The sequence below is a fragment of the Anastrepha obliqua genome, chromosome 1, assembly GCF_027943255.1.
Source record: "Anastrepha obliqua isolate idAnaObli1 chromosome 1, idAnaObli1_1.0, whole genome shotgun sequence".
Classification (NCBI taxonomy): domain Eukaryota; kingdom Metazoa; phylum Arthropoda; class Insecta; order Diptera; family Tephritidae; genus Anastrepha; species Anastrepha obliqua.
The window spans coordinates 125,935,950-125,956,552 of NC_072892.1; the positions used below are offsets into that span (position 1 = coordinate 125,935,950).

At 35.9% G+C, this 20,603-nt stretch overlaps 1 protein-coding gene across 1 annotated transcript in view; it reads right to left on the bottom strand.

Moving 5' to 3' along the window:
- The window catches only part of LOC129236030 (cadherin-99C), a 300,265-nt gene that overhangs the window by 199,917 nt on the left and 79,745 nt on the right, over window positions 1-20,603 (bottom strand). The window contains exon 3 of the mRNA XM_054870202.1: window positions 12,980-13,845. The gene's annotated coding sequence lies outside the window, so the exon portion shown is untranslated. The remainder of the gene's footprint in view (window positions 1-12,979; window positions 13,846-20,603) is intronic.

The following is a 20,603-nucleotide window of genomic DNA, read 5'->3' on the forward strand; positions in this document are numbered from 1 at the left end:
TTTGTAGTCAAAAGTGACTGGCCAACGTTACCATTTTAGTATTGATACACCAAATTACGAGTTTCAATTAAGGCGTAGTTGTCGTAAATTTGGTATTTTTTATTTTTCCACAGTATAAACAAAAATGTTTAAATGTTTTAAATGAGTTGTAGCTATAAGACATTCCGTTATTGCGTCATATTCTCATGCTACGGTTTGTTGTAACTACACATTTTTTCAGTACATGGAAATTTGCATACAGTTCACATAAATTGTAAGAAATAAAAAGGTAGCAGTTAGTAATTTGAAGGAATTTTTCAATATAAAAATTTAGTTGCACCGTCACCCTATTTGCTTGCCGCAATAAGAACCGGCTATCGGAGCATAGCTGTGAGGCGCAGTAAGAGTGAAATATTTAGCAAATGCGGTTCACAAAAGAGTGCATTGGAACCTACACTGCTTTAGAAAACTCAATCACAAGGGCTTACGACAAGTTTTGAAAATTGCTTCTTATGAAAATATGATTCATTCTCCTATAAAGAGCACACAAAGCCAAGTTTCAAATATTGTGAAAATAGAAAAAATGAAGAAATTTCCAACTAAATTTCAAATTTTTTAATGAGAATTTTTATGCAGTTTTATAGTCCATAGAATTTTCACATAATAAAGTGCAAGTTTGAAATTACTTCAAGTAGCTTAAAAAACCTTTTTATATAATATAAAATTTTTTCAAAATTTTACAATTTAACTACTGAATTTTGTTGCTTCATAAGTTGTCTAATTGATGTCAAAAAAATTTAAGGATCGAATAAATTTTTGCTAAAATATTTCAAAAATTATAAAAATTTGCATAAATATTTTCTTACAAATAACTCGTCGAAAAGCGGAAATTAACCCAAGCTAACTTTCAAAATCGGCCAATGACATATAAAACATCGAAAAGTCAAATTTGGTTGGCCCACTTTGGAAATGTTGGCTCTATATGAAAATCTGAAATCTCTAAGAAATCTGAGAATTTCCAAAAATATTTATTTTGTGATTACAGTTATGAATCTTACAGATTGAATTTAACTCACTTTTGCTGGCACTTTTATCAAACTAAAAGAACACTTAAAAAAAAAAAAAAAATAAACGTGAAATTATAGTCTTTAACCTCCAAAATATCCAGTTTGTGTGAATTTTCACACATGCGAAATAAAAACTAATTTAAGCGAACTCATTAGCCATTCAACACCTTGCGTGTCCTGGGCCTGCCCAGTACACGCGCTAAAAGTAGCAACAACAATAGGCAAGCAACATATGTGTATACATATGTATGCTGGGCAGGGAAGCTAATAAAGTGGCTTGAAATATAATTTTGGGCATATTTGCAGGTTTTCTGTTTATTTTGCTAAAAAAAGTTATGTTAGCACAAAAGTCAAAAGCGTGCCGACAAAAAAAAAAAAGAAACCTGAAGCCGACTGTGCTAATTTATTTAAAAAAAGTAAGAAAAATTAAAAACAAAGAATAGCTGACACAAACTTGAAGCATAAACAAAAATCAGTATTTAGCACAATACGTTTAATTCGGCGAGTTGAAAAGTTAAATTAAAAAGAGGCCAAAAGGCAGGCAGTATACGGAAAATTGTGAAAGGCGCATTGTGAGTGCGAATGAATTATTTAAAAAATAATAAATAAAAATAAAAGTGAATTAAAATGCAATGCACGATAGCAAAAAATAAAGAGGTAAAAGGTACGGCACAAAGAAAAAAAAAGTTAAAATAAAAAAAAACGTATTTCAGAATTGCTTGGTCAGGCTACTGTTTCATCAGCTCTTTAACCACTTCGATGCGATCGGTAGATTTAAAACCAATAACCACTAACTTTTACTTCTAAGTTTTTTTTGATCCGCTAATTAAGGCAAAAACACTGGCCTTAAATGAAAATTAATGCATTTGGTTCTAAGATTTGTTTTTGTTTTGCCTGTACGAAAGCTGGGCGAAACTGGTTACTGTTACAGCAGTAAAGATGAGCGACTGACTGGTATGCGTTGTAGCAAACACGATTTTGAATGTTGGCGATAGCCAGCCAGTCCAGTTTTAGCTAAATATGGGCAACGACAAGCCAAAAAACGGATGGAAGAATATAAAAATAAAATCAGTATTATGGATGCGCTCCATCTTTCGCTATACCCTTCACGACAACAAAAAGGATATTTGATGTTATATCAAAGTTATAAGAAATATTTTAGCATTAAATAGGCATGCAGACAGACAGTTGTTAAAGAATTGGAATTGAGAGTTTTACCTGAGTATTCATCAAGGTCGGTATCGAACACAATTATAGCGTCTGACTTGAGCACTGAAGCAAAAAGTGCAAAAAAAAAATAAAAAAAGAGTATCTAACGGGGCGCGGTAAAATCATACTCGAGTATGATAACACTTGGCCTCAAGTCACAAAAGGGTTAAAGAATATTTGGCAACAGTGAAATGGAAGCTCTTACGTCCTACTTTCCAGATGTTGCTCCTTTCCGACTATCATTTGTTTCGAGCGGTGGCGCATGCTGTGACTGACCACCTACTCTCACGAAATAGTCACAAAATGGATCGGTTCATTAATCGCCCCAGCGCTGATATGAGAAAGTAGTAGCAATTGACAGACAACTAACGCGGATTTGAATACGCATCAATTTTTTTTAAATTAAAGTTTTAAATTTGGGAAGAAAAGACGAAATCGAATTTGTAAACGAAGTCTGCTTTGAGGGTTTGTATTTATTTATATTTCTGACTTTGAGCACTTCTACTTATTTAGGGTTTTCCAATAAGAGGTGTTATTTTGATATTCAAAGAAAAATGCTTTTTTTTAATATAAATGATTAGATGTTTCTTTCATTATAAAGAGGAAGGTATGCCGTTAATAGTGGAAAATAACATCAGGCAAATGACCACCACAACCACGCTTACAGGACAATATCCTTTTCATGAAATTTTCCATAACCGAATTGCAAGTGGCTGCCCTATACCCGCGATAGCCTCACGAATTCCATCTTTGACGTCTTGAATCGACCCTAGGCGTAGACCTTCTCTTTCACGTGGCCGCAAAGAAAAAAGTCACAAGGTATTAAGTCACAAGATCTCGCCTTGTGATCATCTCTTCGAAAGATAACACGACCCGGAAACTTATCCCGTAAAAGATAAATGGTTTCGTTGCCTGTGTGTCACGTAGCGCCGTCTTGTTGAAAATAAACGTTGTGCAGATCAATACCATCCAATTCCGGCCACAAAAAATCGTTAATCAATAGAATTTTACATGGCCACCTTGTGGTCTACAGGTCATACACGTTGGATCCCAAAGAATTTAAAAAACCCCATGAGAATGCGCCTGCCCAAAGCGATTCGAAAATTTGTTCAAACAAATGCAAAAGTATCTTGATTATTAAGAGGAATATTTAAAACACTATTTTAAACCTTCAATGTACGTTTTTTCGTGGTTAGGTCAGAAATATAAATAGCAGTCCTCATAACAAACAGACCAGGATACGCGTTCCTCAAAATATTTGGCAACCGCGGGTAGTTTGTAGTAATTGAGTTAAATAGTTATCAAAAAAAAAAAAAAACCAATAAAAGAAAGAAACATGGGACAATTTGACTGGATCTTTAAGGAATAAAATTAAAAAGCAAAATTCTTAGTCAGCCAAATTTAATATACAATAAGAACTGAATAATATATTAAGATAATATTTGTGGAATAATGTTTAAAACACGACAAGGAGAATGTCACAAAAAAAGTGAAAAATTTATTGCGGAAGAAAATTTAATACTTAATTTTTTTCTACAAAAAACAACTGAAAAACAAAAACAAAAATTGAAAATAATCTTTGTTTAAAAGTTTAATGTTTATACTTTCATTCAGCAAATTAAAAAAAAAATCGAAGAAAAAAAAAGATTCAAAAAATTTCAAAAATAAAAAACCTGTTTTCAGTGAAAATTTGAAAGCCCCCATACTTTCATTAAATTTTTTATTTTTTTATTTTAGTTTTATCGGAGAATAGAAAATTTAAATTTAATTTTAAATTTGAATAAAATTTAATTCAGCTGGAATTTAAAAAAAAATATTAAAAAAAAGAATTCCTTTGTTGAAAATTTTAAAAACCTCCACACTTTTATGTAGAATGGAAAAGTAAATTTAATTTTTATTTTTAATAAAAGAATTCGATTGGAATTAAAAAAAAAATATATATAAAAATGTACAGAAATAATAATTTTAATAATAATAAAAAAATAGAATTTTATTCGGTTTGAATTTTTTTCAAGTTTTTTTTAATTTTAATTTAAATTTTTTTGTTCAAACTTTTAAAACCTCCAACTTTCAATTATTTTTTTATTTTAATTAAAAAAAAAATTTTTTTGTTGCAAATTTGAAAACCTCCATACTTTCATTTATTTTTTATTAATTTTTTTTAATACATTTAATTTTTAAATTTATTTTATTTTGCATAAAAAAATTAAAAGCAAAATTTTTTTTGTGGAAAAAATAATAACATTTTTAATAAAATTTAATTCAGTTTGAATTAAAAAAATTTTTTTTTTTAGTTTTAATTAAAAACTTTTTTTGTTGAAAATTTGAAAACATCCAACTTTCATTTATTTTTTATTATAATTAAAAAAAAAAATTTTGGTGAAAATTAGGAAGTATGGAGGTTTTCGATATCAATTGGCCATCTCGGAGCTGTGATTTAAGCCCGTTGGACCATTTTTTGTGGGGAGCCGTTCAGAATATATGCTCTGCGAACCATCCAGAGACGATTGATGATTTAAAACACGAAATCGAAGTTGCCATTTATGAAATTGGAGTTCAAACAATCGAAAATGTGTTTAAAAAATTGGGTTGATGGAATGGCCTACTGTAAAGCCAGTCGTGGCAGTCATTTGAACGATATTATTTTTCATTCATAAAATGACAATGTTCAATCTTCAAAATAAAAAAAAAGTTTGAAAAAATATTGATTAGTTTTTTTTTATTCAAAAAGGAACTTTTACATGGAACACCCTATATTTGTCTTATTTATTTTCAATTTTATTGGAGAATGAAGAATGTTTCAAAAAGAATTGTAAATTTAAATTTAATTTTGAATGTTGTTAAATAACTAAAAACTAAAAAATAACTAAAAAAAACTAAAAAAATCAAAATAAAAAGTTCAAAAACAAAAATAAAAAATTCTATGTTGAAAATTTGAAAACCTCCATACTTTCATTTAATAATTTTTACTTTTAGTTTTATCGGAGTAGGGAAACTGTTACAAAAGTGGTATTTCGCGCACTTTTGGTTTTTTTTGGACACCATTATAGTAAAATTTAATCAAATCAAAATCAAATTCGTATTGTATCGATATTTTAAATAATTTTCGTTCTTTTTTTAAATATAGGATGGACTATTCAACTGTGTGTCGCTATGTACTTGACTTGCTTGCGCTTTTGAACTATGAAAAATATTTCGCTATTTACTAGTATTGAAATATGCTGGAAAAATTTTACATTATTTTTCATGAACTATTGAAATTTCAATTTGAACTAATAAAGGTTATTCTGGGATATACAGCCCGCGAAAAATATAGCACCTCAACAGTTGGACCAGAACTGACTATTTATTTATTTAGTTTTTCTTTCAATTATTATTTTTTTTTTGTTCAAATATAGTTCAGTCTGTGACATAGACCATATTAAGCCAAGTTTTAAATTTTGTACAAAAATTCGAGTTTCGAAATTTGCTACTGACCGCTACGGACCATGTTTCGCAACCATACAGCAGTGCAGATACTACATTCACATTCGAATTAAAAATCCTTAATTCGAAGCGAAGGATAATCTGGCATTCGTTATTTTGTAGTCAGTGTCAGTATTAGCGCCGCCGTCAGGAGTGATTTGGCCTCACTAAGTAAGCAAATTTGTTTATACTTTCGATGGGTTGTCCGTACACACGCCTAGTCGAATGCCATTAATGACTTAGACATAGAAAAATTCAATTTATTTTTATTGTTGCTTTTAATTTATTATTTTTTTAAATAACTAAAAAAAATATAAATAAATCCAAAAAAAATTTTGTTTAAATTTTTAAAATTTAATACAACAAAAAAATTCAATAACAAAAAAAATTTTTTTTCGTGAAACTTTGAAAACTCCTATTTTTTCATTTTAACTTTTTTTCATTTTACTTTCATCGAATATTATGTCGTTAAATGTGTCGTTCACTTATGCTAAAAGCGTCAGAAAATGTAAGCTTTATGATTTTCAATAGCCAATAAAAGCAGATACTTATTCAGAAATGTATACAAACTGTATAGGTTTAAGAAATTCATAACCACTTATTTATGATACTAACTATTAGGAAAATAACATTGTCCAACAGTGCTTTATTAATACAAGCGAACGCTACTAATATGAAATTTGCCGAAGACAGTACTAGTTCAGTGGGTCCGAATGAAGTTTTAACGAGGTGTGAAGTTTTCTGCCGCAAAGGACCTTAAAATTCCGATCTATACAAAACGATCCGTTCCCATGCTCATACGAATTTTCGCACTGTATCTATGCCAAATGAGTAAACATTAGCTTGAAATAAATTTTCTTACCCACTTTTTTTAACCCGTATGAATTTTTCATCTACAGCAACCACTCGTATGAAATCTGATTAAAATTTTTGTGGAAACCTTAACACACCTTCGTGCTAGGGCAATCTTTCCAAATAGGTAGGATTGGATCGAGGGGAAAATTTGCACCGAAGCTTGCGTCTTTGTCTTCACTGAGGCTTCCAAGATGCAATCGGGAGTCGGAGCAGGGGGTTTCTCTAAATCAGCCAATTTATCTATCTGCCGAACACTGCTAGTGTTTTTCAAGCAGAAGACTTTGCGATCCTGCAAAATGCTTTGAGAACGCGGGAGCCGATCAAGGCTCTGACGACGCCATGGTGCAGAATGAAATTAGTAAACTCCTGTAAGGAGGAGATCAAATCTCTTGGGATTGCAGGGGACTGAATTGGCCTCAGAGATCTCCAACCCGGTAATCGGCATCCCCCTGACAGTTGTTAAAGGGGTACTGCACAAATTATTTTTCAGGAAAACGCAGAAAAGGTGAAGCTCCATTTCTTCATGTGCTATTTCGAAAACACTTTGGCGCCAATACGATATACGAAGGACTCAGAAAGACCTTTGGAGTCCTCGCCATTCAATTCTCAAACTAATAGCTGTGTTTACCAGTCACTGAACGATCGGCACACACGCGGAAAAGCGAGGGTTACCATTTAACCCCCATTGCAGAAGCTGTGGGAACCTTTCAGAGAAGGAGTTTGTTGAGAAATTTCTCTGTGAGTGTCTGACTTTGGCAGCTAGAAGACTGGGCCTCTGTTCCTCGACAGCCTGCAGCAGGACGCCAACCTAAATCCAATCAATCTCCTCCATTATATAAAAAGCTCTGTAGATATATTCCTGTTGGAGTTCTAATAAAGGGATCAAAACGGCGTTTCAGTGCTGCAACCATTTCACCTACCTACCCACTATGGAAGGCGAGGATGTTAGCCCTTGGAAAACCGCTTTATGAAAATCTCGAAGAGGTGGCTGGTATAGACATAACAAAAGGTTTTTTAATCGCACAGACTAAATATAGTCGTGAAGGAATAACCCGTATAACTTCTTGGTAGCGAGGATGTGGCAACAAAATGGTGCGAAAGGGCTAATTGGATTCTTAAAGAATCACCATTTCAAACAATCAACTAAACAACCAACTCACTAATTTCTTTCTTTTATGAATTGTCATTATACCTGCTTTCAGAAAGGGTCAAGAATGCCTAGAAAGAAGGAAAGAGTTAGAGGGTTAAAATGTACCAAATAAAAGTTCTTCTTTAAATTATCTTTCCGTTGTAGAACATAAACTATGTTTTAACAAGTTTTATACTTCATTGGTTTGATAAACTATTGGCACTTTCGTTAAAAATTTTAACACTCCGTAAAAAAGAATTCAGACCCTCTGGACTTGTTATTGCAAGGTCAGGCGGGACAGCAATTTCAATGGAAAGTTTTACTATTTCTAATAAAGAAAAATTCATTGAAGTATATTGAGCGAAGGGTGGCAATCCCTTTATTAGATTCATTGACATGAAAGGTATACATGAATGTCAAAAAATAAATAAATAAAATAAAATGTGTTGTTTATATTGTAGTTAAATGCACCAGAAATTGAAATGCGCTCGAAAATGTTTTCATTCCGCTTGGCGCAGCTGCAGCTGAACATTGATAATGATCGTGAAAATCGAGATAATGCACAATGTTGACGACGAGCGTCCCCAACATGCAGTTGGTTTTATAGTCAAACTATTCATGGTCACTGTGATGAGTTGGCAAACTAAAGAGGTAGAGCAATGGGAAACAAGTATCAACGAAAAAGGTGACACAAAAAATAAAAACAAAACCCAAACCAAGTGCAGGAAAACGATATAAAACGACGATTGCGTAGCATCACTCTGTTGCATATATTGTTCGCTTTACCAGCAGCACTGATGACCAGTGCACATCTACAACAATTTGGTGGCAACCGCTTTTGTGTTTGTATTGCTTGTGCATCGCTTGCTGCGGTTCGGCTGATTAAAAAAATGGTTTTGAATTCGCCGACTCGGAATGAGTGCAGTAGCGGCCTACATGCTGATGGTGATTTATAGTCATGTGCCAACATACCCACACACACACACACACACACATGGGCAGTTGTTATATGCACATTAAGGCATGCACTAATGTGGGCATCACTTGCGTGCTATTGCACTTTTGTTTGAATGCATCCGCTGTAGCAATTAGTGAACCATGTCAATTGCAGGTTTTGGTGAAAAATGTCAAGTTCGAGTTTTTACTAATAACCAAATTTTTATAAATGAAAACAAAGAAAAAATATAAATAAAGCTGTCAAAATACACTCCCACATAGGAAGTAGGGTCAGTCGAGCATGGATTAGTGCATTCGTTGTTCACTTAGTTATGTAGAGGTATGCAGCAATGATTTTTTTCAAGTGGAGCTCAATAGTAAAATGTAGTAATTTACTGCTGAAAAATTAAAAAAATGCAGGTATTTTTAGTTTATGCTATTGATTTAAAATATATTATAGATATTTCGACAGTCTGCTCTTGATTTTTCTTTTTTGTAATTTAACAAAATTTACTGATTGGTTGTATTTAATAATTTTGACTTTTCTAAGACTTTTTGAGAATGAGTAAGTTTGCTTGTATCATACAGCATATTAACCTCTGGGTGTACAATACGATCATCAGACCCATTTTGACTTATCGAGCTTTCGTGTGGTGGGAGGCGGTGCAGACACAATTCTACCTAAATAATCTCATAAAAGTCCAACGATTAGCTAGTGTAGAAATAACAGGTGCGCTCCAATTGATGTCTCAGCTGGAACTGGAAGTAATTCTACATATTCCAGCCATTCCTTTATATGTTAAAGGGATGGCGGATAAATCTGTTTCCAGAACTAAAATAGCGGGCAAGCTAAAAGAGAAGACGCACGGTCATGAATCAGTTGTACTAACTGTGGAACACGTGCAAGATACACCAAAAACAGACTATCTAGTTCCCAAGATAGATCGGAAAAAAAGACTGAAAAATAAGAATACCCGACAGAAAGAATTGGCAGATCAGAGTCACATCAGATGATAGTGGGCACCATATTTATACTGACTAGGCACCATATTTTACTCGGTCAATTATACTTGAATTGCTCCTTTAGACTCCCAAACTGGTGCAACGTCTTCTAAGCTGAGATTTACGCTATACTCTAAGCAGCAAAAACGATAAGTCTTTCCTCCAGCACACCTTACCATTTTTGTTGATAGTCAGCGATCAAGGCACTGGTCTCAACGCGCATCAATGTTTCATAGAATGCAGGAAGTTGCTCTCGCTTATCCAATAATGCAACACAACACGACATAAGCATTCCTCTAAACGAACTGTACATTACGATTGACTTAAGCGTAATCGCGGAAGCCAATAGAACGTGGTCTCAGACTACTAACCACAGGGTCTCCAAGTGCTCTAGCCAAACTTGAATCTTAGAAGGACGAAATGACTGCTTCGATTCAACAGATGAACTATGTAGCAGCGTCCTAATAGGTGTTTTAACGGGTCACTGCACTATTGGCACTCTAGCCTCATAATGGCTCCTACAGGAGCTGTAGAGATGAAGTGGATATTGAGTCGATGCAACCTCTCATCTATGACTGTCCTATCTTTCAAATGCGCCGTGTGATATATCTTGTCGTTTATTTCTTTGAAGACCTGGGAAATTGGCAAAATGTTTCACTGGAGGCATTATTTATTATAACTTCTTAAAAAGACCTCTATGGTTTAAGCAACATAGTTAGGTGATGGAAATGAAATGTACGTATCACAATGGACCTTACGGCCAACGAGAGTCTTGTCTTAGACAAACAACCTGGCTAACCTAACCTAACCCAACTTAGTTTGCTTGTTCCAGCGCCTCTCTGGGAAGACAAATAGCGCGGAGAAGCAGCAGTTTGTTTCACTTGCCGCGGCTTAGTGCCCAATTTTGCTGTGACTTAATTGCCCCAAGCATTTTCTCTTTTCCACAACTTATCGTAAATCAAATAACTCTTATTAGGCACCAGTTGAATTGCTTTCCTAGCGAGAACCCAATAGTACCTAATACAATTCTAAATACTTTTGTCCTTTGCCCTACTGCTTGAGAAAAGCAGTTGCGCTTCAAAGTTGTGCCAGTTCGAAAGCATTATCTACTTCCAGTTTTTATGCTGTGGATCTCCATCTGAAAGACTGTGAGATTCTGATTGATTTTTTTCAAACACGCCGGTATCAGTTCAACCATTTGCAAGCTTTCACCCATCTGCTTATCAGATTTTCAAGTCAAGTTCAATGTATGAAGTACCTGTCCCGCCCGAAATGTTAATAAAAACAAACAGGAGTGTAATTTTAAATTCCTTTTCTATTTCTATAGCAAGGCTATGTATTGCACACTCCGTGGATTAGCCGATTACCTATTTGAGAGTTATTAAATAATTAATTGAATGATGGTTATGAACAAAGCTCTGAGTTACCATTGAGATTAATTGATTCTTTTCGAATACCCTTCATTTAGTAAACAATTATTGTGGGGGGAAATTAACCAATCTTAATTTTACATAGCTGTTTTCCTTGGGTATATAATGGCGGATTAATGAGTGATAATTTTAATGCGAAGGTATGCAGGTGGGCAGTTAAAGTATCCATCTATTAGCGGTTGGAAACTTTGAGTCTGTTTCAGTCCAAAATCCGTCCCAAAATCTATTGGTCGAAGGTTTTTTTTGTTTACCATGTTCATTCCACTCGGGAGCATAGGGCGTCGACAAAATTCAGTCTTGCGTTGGTTTCTTTAATCTGTTTTTTTTTCTGACAGGGTAGGTGATTAGCCTGCCGCTACCAGTCCTAAGTAGTGGGAATGCCCACCTGTCGTTGCTTAGGAACAACGCCTTCTTCTGCTTGGAGCGCTATCTGTGTCTCACATTTTTATGGCAGAAGGATCGCCCAGATGGTTGAGGACTTCGCTAAAATTGGTGTGTCTGCCCTATTATCGTGATTGCACGCTTCTTCTAGCTGGCGCCACATTTTTTGCTTGTTTTAGCAGCCACAACGCAAATAATGCGCGGACTATTGTGTGGGACTAAGGATGGAAAGATTGTTAGGGGAATGGAATTGGAGGAATTTTTTTTTTATTATTTTTTGTTTTTATTTATTTATTTTTCTATTGTTTTAGAAACAGGGTAAGTAGATATATTTGGAAAAGTGCGAGGACCGTGCTGTACATAGCATTCGAACCCCAACCTCTCGGATGGCAGGCTAGTGCACTTACGTTAGACTACCGAAGCCGCGTCGATCGAAGTACGACCACCAAAATAACCACTCAGTAGTTTCGGAGATTAATGAGTTCAAATAGGCAAATAGGCAGAAAAAAATTCTAAATTTTCCCTTCAATTACTATTTTAAAGAAATTTTCAATATACAATGGACACAAAAAGATATATCGGGTGTTTTTTTAGCTGCATGAGAACTACTGATATCGTAAACTATGGTTTGACAGCTGAAAATGGCAAACTGTATTGATATTTCTGTTCAGTGAGGCTTGGAAAGTCACCATGAATCGTTTAACGCTAGAAAAACGCTTTCAAATTGTGGAAATTTACTTCGAAAAAAAATTTTTTTCACGAAGTTCATGGAGCGAAGTGTTGAGGAAGACGCAGAAATGTCGATTCGTCGTCGTTTTCAACTTGTAGGCCTTTGTCCTTGGACTACATTGAAAAATCAACGTGAGGCCATAACTTTTTTATTTAATTTTTTTTTCATTGCTTCATAAACGAATTAGGCCACGACTTACATCCCTATAAAATACAGCGCGTGCAGGAATCCAAGCCAAATTACCATCATTTGCGCCGCATTTTCGCTCACTGGGCTCATTTTGATTTATTAATCAGATGCATTGGAAACATTTGCCAAGAATTGAACTTATCGAATGGACCATATGACTCGTAAGTGCGACGAACATATGTAGAATACTACATATATTCCAAAAATAAATGTCATACAATTATCTACCAGATTATAATAAAAAATTCATACCAACTATATTTCTGCTTTGTATTATCATAAGTTCTCTATATCATATAAGTCTTCAGCCCTTAAAAAACCACCTGATATTTACACTACTGTAGGTATAGAGATATAAGTAAATTTCCTTTGAATTCAACTTTATTTAGGAATACAGTCATTTTAACAGCATTGCATGTGGTTGGCCCAATAAGGCCGCCACTATAATCAATTTCCTGCTTTGGTTAAAAAATTCCTCTCGAAAATCACTATAATTTTGCCACTTTACAACACTTACATCAAACTTAGCATAGCCATACATAAAGTTAAAGAAAAAAAACCAACAATAACAAGAACACAATGCAAACAATAAAATGCTGTTACTCACCTTTAAAATAGTGTAGTTGATTTAAAAGTGTAATGCCATACAATCAGCAAAACTGCTGCGATTCACCAGGATGTGCGCGAGATAATCTTGTGCGAAAGGCCAAATATGGCGAAAAATGCGTGTAGAGCCCGCACAAAGGACCAACGGCAAGAACAATAAAACACAATATATGTTTGTATGTATGTATGGATGCAATGCCAATCACGCACACAAGAACCCAATTGGTCTTTTGTTTTTTCTGAGTTGCTGTTGATTTCGTTGCAGGTAACTTGTGTTGCAGTGTATGTTTGTACGCAGCTTGACCGACGACGACAGCGACGACGATGAATTGTACAGAGCGAAAGAATTATTGGTGATTTTTTAGTGGCGCAATCAACAATCACAAAAGGCCAAGTAATCGCGTTTTCATATCAAAATATTCACAGTCATGTACGAGTGTGTGTTGGTGCGTGCGCCTTTTGTAAAGCAGGATTTTATGGGCAATTTGCTTTTGATATGGCGTATATTCTTCGTGCACTCACGTGCAATTGCGCTCGCAGCTATGCATGTAAGAGCGGAGATAACAGTGCGAGAGGTGTAAATGAAAATGTGATAATTGCAAAATTATTGCTTAGCAATGCTGCTGCTGATGTTGATGATTTTATTTTGATTATTTTAATTTATGCGATTTCGCTTTATTTGCATTGCACTTTGAATGCTCTAGTGGATTTATTTTTCACACACATTTATTATTTATATTCTTAAGAGCTTGCTTTTATAGTAGCTGGAAAGCTGAGTTGAATTCAGTTGTTACATTTCGCATTTACAATGAATTTCTACGAATGCTTGCGCTGTTTCTGGTTGCATGAGATTTCGAAGACTTGCACCTGAAATTATAGAGAAGAAAAAAGTTTGTTAAAAAAGCTGGGAAATATTGTTTTGATGCTTATTTAATTTAATTTAAAAACTGGTCTTTCGATTTTTTCAAGTGTTTTTTTGGGAATTTCGGTATTCTCTAATTGTAAAACCCAGATAAGCTGCAAGTTTTATACTTTTTTTTTTAACTACTTTTTTATAAAATATGATATTTTAGCGTTTTACATAGACGCAAGCTGTCGGATATTGCTTGAAAAACTTCTGGGTGACAAAATCAAAATATAAGCACGTGTACGACAACTATTTCTCAGGAAAGCGCAGAAAAGATGGCTCTCCATTTCTTCATGTGCTATTTCGAAAACTCGTTGGCCAAAATACGATATACGAAGGACTCAGAAAGTCCTTTGGACTGCTCGCCATTCTATTTCCTAACTCGTAGCTGTGTTTACCGGTCACTGGATGATCGGAACACACACGAAAAAGCTAGGGTTACCATTTAACCCCCATTGTAGGAACTGAAAGGACCTTTTAAAGAAGGAGACTGTAGAGCATTTTCTCTGCAAATGTCCGGGTTTGGCAGCTTGACGACTAAGGTTACTGGGAGCTCCTTTCTTCGACAGCCTGGGACAGTGTGCCAATCTAAATCCAATCAATCTCCTCGATTATATCAACAGCTCTGGTTGGCTGTAGATATCTGCCTGTTCGAGGACTCATAATGTTATCAAACCGGCGCTTTAGTGCTACTTGAGGAGTGCCAGACCGGCACTTCAACCATTTCACCTACCTAGCTACCTACGATTGCCACTTGTCTTTAATATCGATTTGGACGTTGTCATGAAAAACGCCCCATCACCTGGAGGCGATATTACCTGGGGACTGCAAGGGCGTCTAGCGGAGTCAAGAATACAGATGACATCTGTCCCACAGGTAGACATGGCTGCGAAGATTTAAGCAATGTGAGAAGCAGCTGAGAAAGCTGGCCTGAAGATCATTATCCAATAAACCAAAGTCTAATAAACCAAATGCGCAAAATCCTCAATTGATGGCACCGATGTCGAATACGTACAATCGATCTGCTATTTAAGCGGCGTCATATCGGTCTCTTTAGGTTCACTGAATAAAGAAAGCTGTGACGGCAAGTAATTTGGAACGCATCACACATTTCACGGCGCACAAAAAACCAACGTAAAGTCGACTTTAGTTGATGGTTGTCAAACGTGGAATGTGACGTTAGCTGACACAAGCTAGCACAAGCTCATTACAAGTTGCCTTCGAAAAATTCTCAAAATATTCTGGCCAAATATTGTCTCGAATGCTGACTTGTTGGCCAGAACCTGGCCGTAGCCAATCCGAAAGAGAAAATGTTCATGTTCTACGCGGAGGAAATTGTGACTTAACGAGGGCCGCCATTGACTGGAAACCTCCAAGAACCTGGAGACGACTGCTGGAGTCAAAAACCAGCGCCATACAGCTTGGCTGGGATGAAGTTAAGAGATTGGGGCAGAATATACCCATTCGTTAGGGCCCTATTTCCTTCATTGGAACTCTAAGAGTTTATGATGATGATTAGCAAAGTATTCCACGAAGCGTCGTTCGAACTGAACATATCTTCACACCTTATAAAATAAAGTGTCGAAATATGTTTGTAAGCTAATTTGCGCAGATTTTTTTTTATTTTAAAGTTTATCGCTCTTAGAAGGTGTTTTATGACATGAATTGCGCAAACTTATCAAAATACTGTGTCTATAAGGAAAAGAAGGTGCAACAATTATAAAATTAATTTTCGAACTGCAATATATTAAAAATTACTCAAGCGACTAAAGTTTTCTTTTTTTGCTAAACAACTTTGAAATGCTTACTAGCATTTTGCATTTATCAAATTTAACGATTATTACCTGTTACTATTATATTAAAAATAATAGAAAAAAATTGCAAAATAATATCTTTATAACTATTTTTATATATAATTGGCGCGTACACCCTTTTTGGGTGTTTGGCCGAGCTCCTTCTCTTATTTGTGGCGTGCGTCTTGATGTTGTTCCACAAATGGAGGGGCCTACAGGTTCAAACCGACTCCGAACGGCAGATATTTTTTTATGAGGAGCTTTTTCATAGTAGAAATACACTCGGAGGTTTGCCATTGCCTGCCGAGAGGCGACCGCTATTAGAAAAATGTTTTTCTTAATTTTGGTGTTTCACCGAGATTCGAACCAACGTTCTCTCTGGGAATTCCGAATGGTAGTCACGCACCAAACCATTTGGCTACGGCGGCCGCTGAGGAAGATGTAGAAGAGCATTTTGTAATCAGCTGATCTCAGCTATGGGCATTTTTAACAACCAGCTGAGTGTATTCTAAAAGTTTTGTGTTGTCCAAAAAGTGCACAAAATACCAGACTCCACAAGACATAAATTTTCTTGTTCAGTTATGCACTTTCAGACCATATATTTGTGAATAATGATAGAATAAGAGATTGCGCCTTCCGAATCTGCTGTGACGTCAGGCTCCGAGAATATACAAATGAAAAGAAGTGGAATTATTTGTTTGTGAAGAGGAAGAGTAGGCGAAAGCAATGGAAACATACTTTCTTGCCCCGGCGTCACCCACATAAAAGCGCAAAAAACTGTATTTGAAGGCTTCATATTCATTTGTGCTTTCACAATTTAATACGCGGAAGTTTGTTGTCATTGCTTCGTTTGTTTAGTGGGACATTTACCAAAACACAAAATTTTCAAGTACTGAATTTTCACAAACATGGGCGTTCTGTTCCTCTGTTTTGTTTGGTGTGGTTGTTTTGTATTGGGAAGGAGTCCAACGGAGCATAAGTCAAAATCGCGAAAAATAAAGTAACTGTTTTTGGAAGACGCCACCTTCAGTATTCAATTCGCCGAGGTGGATCTATTAAAGGTGGTAGCAGTAGACCAGCTGATTTGGTTTTCTTTTTCTTTCGCAGTGTACATTCGGATGTTACCGCAAAATTGAACTACGAAACGTTTTACTTACAATCAAAATTGTACGTTGAAATTTTGCTACGATATTAAATCCAAAAGTTATTATGAAAATTTCAAAATAATTGCAGCGCGACAAATAAATTCATACTTTTTTTCTATTTTGCCTTCACAAATAAATCACTTCTTTGTTTTCTACTTTGACGTGACATTCTAATGTACAAAATGTTGTTGCTGGCCTAGTGATACCACCTGTGTGAATTCGCATTGGGTAATTTTATGGCATTAACGAACGCCTACTAGCGATAACTTAGCAATAACTATTGGAAAATTTTATGTTGTCGAACGCAATTATTATTTTCACTTAATTTGAAGAGCTATTAATCAGTGCTGAGGTTGTAAACTGAAAAAGTAAAATTTTGTTAGTTAAAAAAAAACTCGTTATAAAATACCAAATTAATTTGCTTGCAAATGGTTATGGTTTAATGGTTTATGCTTAAATTAAAAATTTAGTACCATTTAAATAACACTTTTCCACATATTTTCACAACAAACGGATACTAATTTACGAGTTAAGAAAAAAAGGTGGTTGTTTTCCTAATTTTGCTGTAACCTAAGCAAGCATAACGACATGCACGAGTTCAAATCCAAGTAACTCGATGCTCTGCTGACTTAATATTATAACAAATAGCTCTGTTGTACCGGCCCACTCATAATCATTCGCGCTAATGCAGATTTGTTGTTAAGCCAAAACGTGGAATTCGTTGTGTGAATAGCGTAACGAAACCTACTTACATACATACAAACATACATAGTTTGTGGGAAACCACCCCAAGAAAAGCAAAAGATTAATTTCTGCTTTTAAGCTTATCCACCTGTGATTATTTATGCCTGAACCCCCTACCTTTTTGAGAGAGATACATAGTTGGAGGGAAACCAGCCCAAGAAAAGCAAAAGATTAATTTCTGCTTTAAAGCTTATCCACCTGTGATTATTTATGCCTGAGCCCCCTACATTTTGAGAGAGATTATTTCCAACTTTCTACAAAACATATTTTTAGTTTTGCTTATGAGCTTTGATACCTGTAATATAATCGTTTTATTATAAATGCATAAGAGTGTTATGTATTTCATGGGCATCTGCTTTACCGACGTACGAGGGGTGATTGTTAAATATGGTGATCGACGCTGCTAAAGAAGAAACGCATCTCGGTCTCTCGCATGCAGTAGCAGTAGTAAGCAAATCAGTACAGTCATAACCTTCGCTCGCATGAGAGTTGTTGTTTTCTTCACCTAAATAATGCGAAGTGTAGTAACAAGGCAACGGAAATCATATGTCAGTTGCACTCTTATGGAATGTGGCACGAAGATAGGAGTTCCAACACAGAGAGTTGCCTAAAAGGTTGTCAGAGCACAATCCTCTGTGTTTGGCATCTTATGAAAAATTGATACCTGAAATCTCTTTTGGAAGAACGGATGTTGTTAATTTTCTCACAAGGAAGCAATGGAGAGATTCAGATACTCTCGTGGGAAGCTCGGAAAGAACTTTCTATACCGACGGCTCCAAAACTCAAAAAGGTACTGGAGTAAGATGACTCTCCAAATACCACTGCTAATGTAACTTCAGCTGCGTTACTACATTAGATACATAACCAACGGGCTTTTAATCGGAAATCTTTGCAATACTTAAAGTACGAGGGCCTTTTATTTGGCAGGATTTGGCAACCCTGGTGTTGCAATCTGGCAACTGACAGTTGTATCGCAAAGTACGACATTTTTTGGCTTTTACGTACTCAGAACGTTTTGAAATACCACCACTATTTGTGTTGTTTACAGTAACTTAAAAGATTAATCTCGGTCCAAAAATGGAATTAAATCGTGAACATTTTCGTGCGATTATTTTTTACAACTTTCGATGTGGATTAACTCAGCAACATTGAATGTATGAACTTAATTAATTTTTTGGCGATGAAGCTCCATCAAGGACCAGTGTTTATCGATGGTATGGTGAATTCAATCGTGGCCGTAGTTCACTCCAAGACGAATTTCGTGAAGGTCGTCCAAAATCAGTTGTTGTTCCAAAAACCATTGATGCTGTGCGCGAACTGATATTGCAAGATCGTCATGTGACCTATCGTGAGATTGAGACAATCTTAGGCATTAGTGGGACCAGCATACATTCAATATTGCATAAACATTTGACTGTCAAACAATTTTGTTCGCGTTGGATTTCACACAATTTGTCAATCGCTCAAAAAAAGGCTCGTGTCGATTGGTCGAAGGAAATGCTCAACAAATACGATCGCGGGGCTTCGAAACACGTCTATGACATCGTGACAGGTGATGAATCATGGATTTACGCGTATGAGCCCGAAATTAAACAGCAGTCGAGTGTATGGATGTTTCAAGATGAGCCAAATCCAACAAAAGTTGTTCGCGCACGAAGCCCTTCCAAGCAATGGTCGCCTGTTTTTTCGGAAAAACTGGATATGTCGCAACCGTACCACTAGAACAACGCAGAACAGTAAATTCTGAGTGGTACACAACCATTTGTTTGCCAGTTGTCTTCCAAGAAATTAGGAAAATCAATCGCCAAAGACGGATCACTTTTCAGCAGGACAATGCGCGCTCTCACACATCGGCTCAAACAACTGCATTTTTGAGCACCCAAAACATCGAATTAATGGGTCATCCGCCGTATAGTCCTGACTTGGCACCGAATGACTTCTTCTAATTCCCGTACGTAAAAAACAAACTGAGAGGTCAACGTTTTTCGACACCTGAAGAAGCGGTTGTGGCATTCAGAATGCATGTTTTGGAGGTACCTCATTCAGAGTGGCAAAAGTGCTTCGACAATTGGTTCAAACGCATGCAAAAGTGTATAGATCTTCATGGAGAATATTTTGAAAAACAATAAAGTGATTTTGGATGATTAAAATTTGTTTTTGTTCTCTAATCCCGACATATAAAAGGCACCCCTCGTGGTAGACTAGATAATTGGCGAAATGTGGCGTACGATGAAAATCAGAGTTTGTAGTGATAGCCAAGCTGCTTTAAAGGCCTCAGCAACCGCTCGCACCTCTTCAAAAATTGTTCAAAAATCTGAGTTTCGGCTAAGCTCTGTTAATGAGCTACCTTTGGACTGAGCGTGAGCTTGAACTTATCTGGATGTCGGGATGCTGTGGTGTTCAACGCAATGAAGCGAGGCTAGCGAGGATTGGCTAATTGCGGTTAATTGGCATGCCCAATGGGAACGGTACCAATTTTAGCACCAATTACAGCGGAAATTGTCGGTCGGGTACAGCAAGGATCTCCGAAATAAATCTGATAAAAACCGTTTGCGCAGCACTCACACCTGCAAAACAAGCAAGTGTTTCCTGAAAAGGTCTCACAAGGAGGTAGCAAAATTCGTTCACAGATAGAGGAAGAGTGAGCCGCGAGCGATGACAGGACTAATTACGGGACACAATCCATGGGACAACATATGGGTACAACGGGTAGCATCGACAATCCACTCCGTGCATCTTGTTTGGAGGATGAAGATAATACAGACCATTTTCTCTGCCATTGTTTAGCTTGCGCAAGCCTTAAATGGTGAATTTTTGAGGTTGATGTATTGAGACTGGAAGCGCTAGATTTTCTTTTTCTCTACAAATTGCTAAGACCCATTGAAAAATCTGGGAAATTTTATGAAGGGTAAAGAATTCTCACCACACCTCTTCATTTCTCTTTCCTACATTCTTTTAATGCCTATCTTCTGGCCTTAAGTGCAATGGGTAATATTGCCAATAACGCCATGAATTGTTATTTGTCAAACTATGAGT